The sequence below is a fragment of the Mus musculus genome, chromosome 11 (assembly GCF_000001635.26).
Source record: "Mus musculus strain C57BL/6J chromosome 11, GRCm38.p6 C57BL/6J".
Taxonomy (NCBI): domain Eukaryota; kingdom Metazoa; phylum Chordata; class Mammalia; order Rodentia; family Muridae; genus Mus; species Mus musculus.
The window spans coordinates 9,968,040-9,978,016 of NC_000077.6; positions in this window are offsets into that span (position 1 = coordinate 9,968,040).

Below are 9,977 nucleotides of genomic sequence, written 5' to 3' on the forward strand. Positions count from 1 at the left end.
ACTGAATGGGTGCTGGGGGTTGCTGCCACTTCTTTGAGTCAGGGACCCCAGTGCACAGGAACAATACATTCCTCTTGCTTTTGCATCAATCCCAGCTCCACGTGGTTCACTCAGGTGGTTCCCTGTAAGCCAAAGCTCTCGGAGTCTTACAATCTGAGACTTACTAGCATAGTGGTTAGACTCTATAAATGGGCTTAATGGCCCACCCCAGTAGAATCTTGGAAGACAGTAGTGTTGAGAACAATGCGGGCTATTGAGACCCAGCCCAAGACATTTCTGAGGGCAACCATATTAATAGAGATAGAGACCATTATGGTGATATTTTGGCATAGAATGTGACTGCTTTTCAGTGCATTTTGTAAATCTTAAATGCTGGGACAAACATCTGGAATTCCTATTTAACATAGCAAAGTGAATGTGGCTGCCAGGTTTTCCCAGTGTCACTCAGCACCTATCTGTTGCAGGGTCCTCCTGGTTTGCAAGCTCTGCCCCTTACCCCGAGTTTTCCAACCCTTGGGGCTGTGCTGCCCTTCCCTATATTATCCAAGCATTTTGGCTACCCATCCCTTTGTACCTTTGTCCTGCTGGCTTTTGTACCTGGTTCCCTTCTCTTCACTTTTCCTTCCCTTCCCCTCTTCTCACATGGTTTAAGGCCATGTGTCCACTGTAAACTCACTTAGATGTCTCACCTCTGGTTATGTTGAGAGTTTATCTACACTAGACTTTGTCCTCCACTATACCTAGGAGCAGTCATATTTTTTCTTATGTGTTTATTTACCTTTATCTTAAAATTTTGCATGAGGCTAAATTGAAGTTTTAGACTAAATTCATTGGTAAAGGAGATTTCAAGTCTATGCCACCTGGTTACTGACAAAAACTCTTATGCCGATTTGCAATAAGAAAAACAAATTAATGCAAAAATAAATACAAAATGCACAGTTTGTATTTAAAAAAAAGTGAGAACTAAGAAGTATAATATTGGCCGGTCAGTGGTGGCACACACCTTTAATCCCAGCACTTGGAGGCAGAGGCAGACAGATTTCTGAGTTCGAGGCCAGCCTGGTCTACAGTGAGTTCCAGGACAGCCAGGGCTACAAAGACAAACCCTGTCTTGAAAAAAAAAGGGGGGGGGGATGTAATATTGGACCCAAGGTACCATGTCCAGTGTTGCAAAAGTGAAGACTTGAGAGTTCCTGGAAGAGATGAGCCAAGCCTCTGAAGGCAGAGAACCACAAGCTCTCTGTGATCCCTTTTCAAAGAAAAGAACAACTTTTACAGTTTGGGATATTTAAAAGCAGAGTGGTTACCTGAGTGTCAGGCCTTTCCTAAAGCTTTAGAGGTCATAAGGACATATAACTGTACTTCCCCCAAAAGACATTTTTCTTCTGGCTATCAGAATGCCTTACAGAGACCTGTGAACTCCAACAGGAGGATTAACTGGATGATCCGCTGTTCCTGAAGTTAGGTTTGCTCTTGATGGAAGCTTTACAGGCCATCTGTGTGGCAACACAGGGCTTAGGACGAAAGAGATAAGAAGCTCTCAGTGAAGCAAAATGCAGGGAATGATGACCTCAGGGAAAGATTCCACCCAGCCACACTTCCAGTTTGTTAAAAGGAAAGGTTATGTAACAAAGAAAAGTTAATGTAAGTGCAATGAAGAAAGGGGCTAGAGTTCATCCCAAACAGGTAACCTAACTTGTGGCATTGCCACATTATTCTGGTGCAAGAATCATTAATGATACAGGAGTAAAGGAAAACCAATGTGACAGAGTCCTTCCCTGATAAAGGCTTAGAGAGGCAACTCTGTTAAGAAGCCTGAATTGAGTTGGACCCAAGATTTAAGAAGTGTGAAAGACATAGGATATTTGCCAAAAAGAACGGGAGACCCGGAATGGAACCACCTGAAAAGAGAGAAGTAGGCTGCTCACATTAAAAGTGGAACTTCTCACCTCCTCAAAAGATCTAGATTAAAGGTGTATCTTTGTACCTCCAACTGGATTTGGATTAGAAGTAGTCTTCCCACTTCATATGGCTTAATCATCAAAATAAAACAAAACAAACAAAACCCTGCCAAGTTTGCACAGGCCTTTGCTCACACTCATAGATGCATACCTGCATAGCTGTAGACACTTGCACTCACATGGATAAACACCCAGACCATACACTTATGTAGACATACACTAAGTAATGCATAATTTAATAATGTGCAGGTTTTAGAAAGATTCTGGAAGGGGGTTTCCTGTCAAGTTCCTGCCTTCAGCCATGTTAAACCCATGTGTACAAATGCCAAGATTACTTCTGTGAAAAAGCAAAGGCCCTTAAGAATACCAGAGAGCAAGACTCTGTGAAGCATCTTTTACCTGTTCTAGAAGATATGAGCTACCAGAGCTGCCAGTTGTCCCTCACTCAGAGCACAGCAGCACAATGTCATTCTTAGAGCCCTGAGACTTTTCAAGTGGTGTAAATATGGAGTGGGCATGTTGTGAACCCCTGGATGGTGAGTTGTGAGTATCATCTCCCTGTGAACATCTATGGCTGATTGCTTGGCGCACACACACTCATGGACACCTGCTGCAACTTCCTGTTGAAGGTCACTTCAAAGACCTCATTGTGCTTCATATTTTTTAAGTCCTCACTTCTCAGTTTAACACACCAGGGTTAAATTAGACCTTTACCTCAGAATCCAATACGCATTTCTCCCAACACATAGCCCAAACCTCCCTCCACACCTGTTGCGGCCGCCAGCAGCTCGCAACGTGAACGGTTTGACTGAGAAGGCCGCTCGAGCTGTAAGAGAGGAATCTAGACGGGGCAAAAGAAGAAATGTAGCCAAGACAGTTACTCTGATCAAGGCTCAAATTTTATTGTTGCGACACCAGTTATGAAGGAAGGGGGAGGGGACCCGATTCCCGCCGAATAATCTCTGGTCCAGTAGAAAGGTGCACGTGTGTGGCTCCTCAGGTTCCAGCAGTGGGCGTGGCAGAACGAATGAGCAGGAAGCTCCACCCCGAGCAAGCAGGTTTCAGGCTGGGGGAGGGGAGACTACATCTCCTCCCTGTTATTAACAAAATAAAAAAAAAAGAAAAAGCTGGCCTGAGGGGGGAAAATTATCTATGCTCAATAGTTCTGCCTGGAATCTAGGGCTAAAGAAAAAACTTGCTTCACTGGGATTCTATAACCTTTCTTATGGTAAACTGTATCTGGCTTAAGACTGTCCTTTCTAGTAAACAACTGAAAGGCCTGGAGCTGCAGACTCTGACTTTATAATGCTAATTAGTACTTGGTAGGTAACTTTTTAGTTGAATTTTAAGTAGGGCGTTGGAACTCTGGCTAAGTTTGACTGAAAGATGTGAAAATAGCACTAAGTTGATATTCCTCCGCATTTTTGGAAGATAGGTGGGAAACAGGGAGAAGGAGTGACCGGCTCTTGTAGTACAAGGCCAATTGGCTTTTTTATTTGGGTGGGAGGCAGTGAAGGGCTTGCCCTTTCAATAGTACGTCTCCAATCTCTCTCCCCCCTATTAATTAAGTTAAATAAGGCAACGCTTAACTGAGGTGATCAAATGATTTTCTCATCCGTAGATGAGTGGGCTTTTAACCTTGGCTTGGGTGGACATGGACCCGATTCCTCTCGTGGGTAAAACCCACACATGTGGCTCTTGGTACCTTTTGGGGAGGCGAGGTAGAGCCGGAGAATATTTTTTATTTTTAACCAAAATTTGGTATCAACCTCTTTTAAACCGGGTTTATCTCACAGGAAACTCAGAAATGGTCAAGCCGGACCTTCCCTTGTAGTAAGTATTTCTGCACCAAGCGGTGTCCATACTGAATTTGTACAATCACAAACCAGTATGCACAGTTTTGAGTGCTGTGCAGCTCCTAAAGGAGAATTATCAACCTCAGAATTAGCAAAGCCTAAGCAAGAATTATGTCGTTAATAACACCACGATTTGTGGGTAAAATAGGAGCTGGAAGTCGTTCCTCTTCATCCCTGTTTTTTCCACAGCCTATTGAGCTAAGGACACCTTGCAGTAACAGCAAGGGTGAAAAGCCAGAGGTCAGTTAAGGGGCTAAGCCTGTCTATCAAAATAAAAACCAATCTTTATTAATATAGAAAAATCTACTTTTTTAGCCTTCTAGGTAAACCTAAATTTTTAACTCAGACTGAAAGCCACATGCTGGAAATGTCTTGAGACTGGGGGTAACAGCTGTCACCTGTGTGCTCTAGGGGGGCGGGGATGCACATCCACTGGTCCGCCTCGGGAATGTTGATTTACCTGCTTGAAAGACAAAATCTTGAAAGACAGTGAGAAAGTAGGAAAGCAGAACTTTTTTTCGGGAAGTCTAGGTACTTTATTCAAATGCAAATTGTAAAGCTGAGGCTAGTCTCCGGCCTCCTGTCGGGAGCTGGTTCAGAGAGTAGCTGGAGAACAGCTTTGAGAGCTGTTGCTCTCAGCTGAATTTTAAGCACAAAAGGAATTTTAGTCTTTAGAATGATACTTACCAGAAGAGTCAGAATCTGTGTTCATCTGACGAATTAATCTCTCTGGCAGCCACCGCGCTCTATCTTCATCTCGTGAAAAAACACAAACTGAGTTTCTACCCCAAATTAGAACTGGATCTGGACCCTTCCATTTGTTAGTCAGGGGGTATTAAGTGACCAATTGCTCTTTAATTAACTTGCTAGGTAATTTAGAATATAGGAATCTCTAACATTGGACTGAATATTAGGACCAGTCTAAGATTGAGTTAGAATGGCTGGTCACACTGAAGAAAGGAGAAAAATCATTATGACTCTATTAAATGACTAATTTTACTAAGTCTGAATATACAGTCTCTGATGTACTATTGTCATAAAGTTAAAAGGCTAGAAGCTAGTCTAAACTGGAAAAATGACAAGTAAGGATGGATCTAAAACATGAATTTAATTTAGTTTTTTAGTCAATTTAATCAGGACATGAGTCAACTTACCTACCAGCTCGTCACACGAATTTACTAATATGCTTCTGCAGCGTTCTGTGGAGAAAACCTGTTTTTCCCTTTTCTAATAAGGTAGCTGTTTTAGGATTAATCTATAAGCCAATAAGTAGATCCCTTTAAGATACTATAAAGCATTTATTAAACTCTTTGACATTAAAATATTAGATTTTGAAAATAAAGGTAAGACTTTAATAGTGTGCATGGGAATGCACTAAATAGCATGCACGGGGATACAATTTCTCTCTTTTTTGTCTTTTAAGAAGTTAAAGTTTTAAAATTTTACAATACCTAAACTTTTGAATTAATAACTAGTTGACAAAACATTTTAAATACTTGGCTGTAAAGGGGCAGTGACTAATTGCACTTTTAATCAATTTTCTTAAGGAGCAGTTGTAACTAGAAGGCTTGCAAAGTTATTAAGAGTCACATGTGCATAATTTATTTATTAACTAGAAATATGCATAAGCAATTGTAAATTTGAGAATTAATAGTATCTGAGGGATGAACAATTTAAGCAATTGCGAGCTCAGAGATATGGCATTGACTATTAATATACAAATTAAGGTTTGATTGTTCAGCATTTTAAAACACCATCTACAGCACACAACTAGATCATCTGTGCTGGAACAGGGGAAACTGTGTCTTAAGACTCCGCCCCACAGAAGCTAGTTGGGCCCACATGGGCCAACGATTGGCTGGGAGGATGAGAAAAATGACTTTACAATAATGTTTTCTTTTTGGCCAAAGAATTGTTTTGGGCACAACCAATTTTTAATTACCAATTAATAACAATTATAAAAGCTTTATTTTTTGTAGAAACTTTTGTAGTAAACTAAAACCCTAAGTAATAAAAGGATATTGTCTCTGAATCTTTTGGGTGAGAGCAAGGATTTAAGGTAAACTTTAAGAAGCATTAGTTAATAAAATACTTTTCACTTAGGAAACAATATACACTGAAAGATTAAAACTCTTGGCTTCTTGTATAGAAGCAGAAACAATAAAATTTTTTTTTACATAATGTAAAGTTACATTAGCCATACTTAGAGGCAAAATTTTCTAGTGATTACAGTTCACTAGAAGCAAAACTTTTTGAATTTAAGCATTATTTTAAACATCTGAATAGATCTGCAACACTGTTAAAAAGAATTTCTCTTGAACACAGGGAAAAATCTTTCTCAGGCACTGTTTGCAAAACAAAAGAAAGGCCACAAGCCGCTCTGGGGCTGCCCAGAGCCCTGCATTGACTCAAACGTAAAATACTTTTTAATCTGAGCATCCTGGCCCTCCTGTAATAAGGACCGATTTTAGAGAAACAATATAACTGTCTACGCCTCTAAATTTTGATACTCTTTCTTAAGATGACTTACAGTTAAAACGTTCTTCACAACTTTAGTGTTGTGAAAAAATTGCCTGTACTACAGTTTCCTGCCAGGCAGCAACTATAACCAAACTGTTTGTCTAATCTATTCACAAAGACAAACATAACTAGATAACTCTGTCACAGTTTTGTATGAAGTGAGCTGTATGAGCGCTCTCATAAGATGATTACTCTTGTAATTATCTTAATTACAGTATACAGGTGAATTAAAGATCTTAAATTTGAAATCAAACTGCAAGCTGCAGTCAATGGAACAATAGCAGTTTTAACCATAATTTTTAAGTTTTTTGTGCAAGGTTAGGATAATACCTATAACCTTGGGAAAGTAAAACCCAAGTTTAAAACAATTTATTATCTTTAAAATCAATATTAGAAGCATTACTATCATATTACGAAGTTTGGATGTCAATTAATACCTATGAATACCTATTAAAACAAGCTTTAATGCTTTAATAAAGAGACATTGTTTTAAATCTTATTTTAAATTTTACTATTTAGGATACGAACCACATTAATTATTACCTAAACTAGAAATATCTTTAGAGACCCAGCCTCTTGGGCTGCCTTATGCCATGTGTCGGAAGGACTCTAAACTTGAGTTATCAAATTTAACACTAACCATCTGTAGCAATGTAACAATTATTAATCTTAACCAACAACTTATGAGCTGATTGTGAAAACACTTAGAGCACATTACCAATAAAAAAGAACCAAATGAAGCAGTTACATTTAGACCAATCAGAGAATAATAATTTTTGTAGCTACAATCATAAAATAAAAAACACTTTACCATTGTCAAACACATTAATCATGAACCATTTATTAGCTTTTTTACTCTGAAACTTAGAGGCTGTGCACTCGCCCTTATTTCTTAAAACGAACAGTTTTTCCAGCAGGGGCCCTCTCGCCACGTGTCTGATTCCTGGCTGAAACACGTGGCAGCTCTCGGCTTTGCAGATAAAGTTTTTTATACCATCTTTATTATCCAACACAAAACATAGAACATTCATTCATACAGACTGGACACGAACATACATGAATCGAACACGAGAACAGATTGGTGCACCGGACATTAGACAAGACACAAAAGGTAACAGAGTACTCCTGCTATAAGGCCCAGAGAGATATTTCTCTCTGCTTTTTGGGACATTTTCCTCCCTTATGATGTATTTTTTATTAACTGGGGCAATCCGCCTATTCCTTTTAATAAACCCTTTCTTTTCTCACACCTCATGTAGCTTCGGAGAGCTACGGCCTACCGCCTGATCCATGACTTTAAACCCTTTCTTCTTCCACCTAAGCAGCTTCCTAAAAAGCTGCGGCTAACCTGCCTGTTTCCGTTTCTAGTTCCGATTAACACGCTGCTGACCCAAGCAGAACCAGCGTTGGGTTAGCACTGATTTAAGCTTAATTCGTATCCTACCGCATCCTCAGCAACACTTTACAAAACTGAAATTTTAAGCTAGCGCTAGCATGTGTACTTGTCCGTTGCTCCGATGTCCGATACGAAGATCCTTTCCTGTGGAGCTCCAATGCAGCGTTCCTCTTAGCATCTCTCTGCCATTCTTCAGGTCCCTGTTCGGGCGCCAAAATGTTGCGGCCGCCAGCAGCTCGCAACGTGAACGGTTCGACTGAGAAGGCCGCTCGAGCTGTAAGAGAGGAATCTAGACGGGGCAAAAGAAGAAATGTAGCCAAGACAGTTACTCTGATCAAGGCTCAAATTTTATTGTTGCGACACCAGTTATGAAGGAAGGGGGAGGGGACCCGATTCCCGCCGAATAATCTCTGGTCCAGTAGAAAGGTGCACGTGTGTGGCTCCTCAGGTTCCAGCAGTGGGCGTGGCAGAACGAATGAGCAGGAAGCTCCACCCCGAGCAAGCAGGTTTCAGGCTGGGGGAGGGGAGACTACACACACCTGCTCTTCCTTCTGATTCCTAGCCCTCCCTGGTAGACACTGTGCTCCAAGACTACAGCCTGTACCATGGCAAGGAACTATTATGTGAGGTCTCATAGGCCTGAGCCTCAGTCTAGCTTCTTTCCATCTACCCAAGTATAACATGAGAAAACCATGCTGTGCTGTGAAGCAAAGTGAAAGCTTACGTCTGTGGAGCAGTCATCTCATGAACAAAGTCTGAACACAGATTTCACTGTCTCATATGACAACATGTATGTTGGTAAGGGAAGATGTACAGTGTGGAAAGATCACAATAGATGGTCTTGCAGGGAGGTCCAGCTTTCAAGGTGCAAAGCCTCCTGATAGCACTTGCTTTACTTGCTGAAAGAAAATTAAAGTTCAGGGTCCATGACTCATGCGGCTTGCTAGTTAGGAGGGCTTTTGGGGCCTAGAGCAAAGAACAAAGGCTGTAAAATCATCCCAGAAACCAACTAGCCATAAAGATAGAGAAGACATACAAGAATGTCCGGACTAGTCCAGCGCCTCCCTATCTCCCGCCCTTCTGACCTGGGTTAAATGTTAACTAGATGATCTGCTGACTTAGATAAGCACCAGGCCCTCAGAATTCCTGTCATCCTGACCTGAACGTACTCTTTTTCTGATGTGTAATCATTCTGCTGATGTTTAAATGAACCAATCATGTGAAACTGCACCAATTCCTCCCCCAGCCCCAGACCCTTTTCTTTAAAAACCCCTAGCTTCTGAGCCTCGTGGTTGACAACCTCTATCTCATGTGTGAGATATGTTGGCCTGGAGCTCCGTCATTAAACTACCTCATGTGTTCGCATTAAGACGGTCTCTTGTGATTCTTTGAGTGTGTGCACCGTCTCTGGATACGAGTGGGGGTTTACCCACTAGGTTCTTTCATTGCCCCATCCTCAGTTTACTTTACTTGCCCCATCCTCAGTTGACCTTCCACCCAAATGACTGTATGAGTGAACGCATGATCCTTCTGTCCCTAAACATGTCAAGCCCTCTGTCCCCATGAACTGACAAGTTATACAGTGGTGTTGCATGTAACTATTAAAAAACAATCCACACTAATACTGGCTACTCACTGACAACAGTGCTCTCCCCAAGCCCATGGCTATCCCCAAGCAGCAGACTGCCCAATTTACTGTGGTTCCCTTGCTGCCAAACCACTCACATTCTCAATCATCTCTTCCCTGTGTCTAGTCTACTGAGACTGGCTCAAAACCCTGAGCCCCGTATAAAGAAGACTCCAGAGGCTTATAATTTATCAGCCAGATTTATGACAGTAAATTCTCAAACCCAAAAATACCCACACAAAGAACTCAAAACTCAATTGATATAAACACAAGCTGCATACCCTAGATGGGGCAAATGGACCCTGCATTACTTTATTGTCCTTTTATGACATCCATAGCTACCTGTGACTCTTTCAAGCCACATGGATGAGGTTCATCATCCTCTCCTACAGGTTTCATCTTGTCTCCTCATCTCCGTCTGTCTCTCTGCCTCTCTCTACCCCTCTCTAAAACTCTCAGCATGCTGTCTTTTTCCACCACCCAATTGCAGGCTCATGCCTTATCTTTCACCTACCCTCACCTGCATGCAGGCATCAATCTACACAGTGGTGGACTGGTTTTGTTATTTAAGATCTGACCTGGGACTCCTAGAAGTCCATGCTTTACCTGGGCTGGAG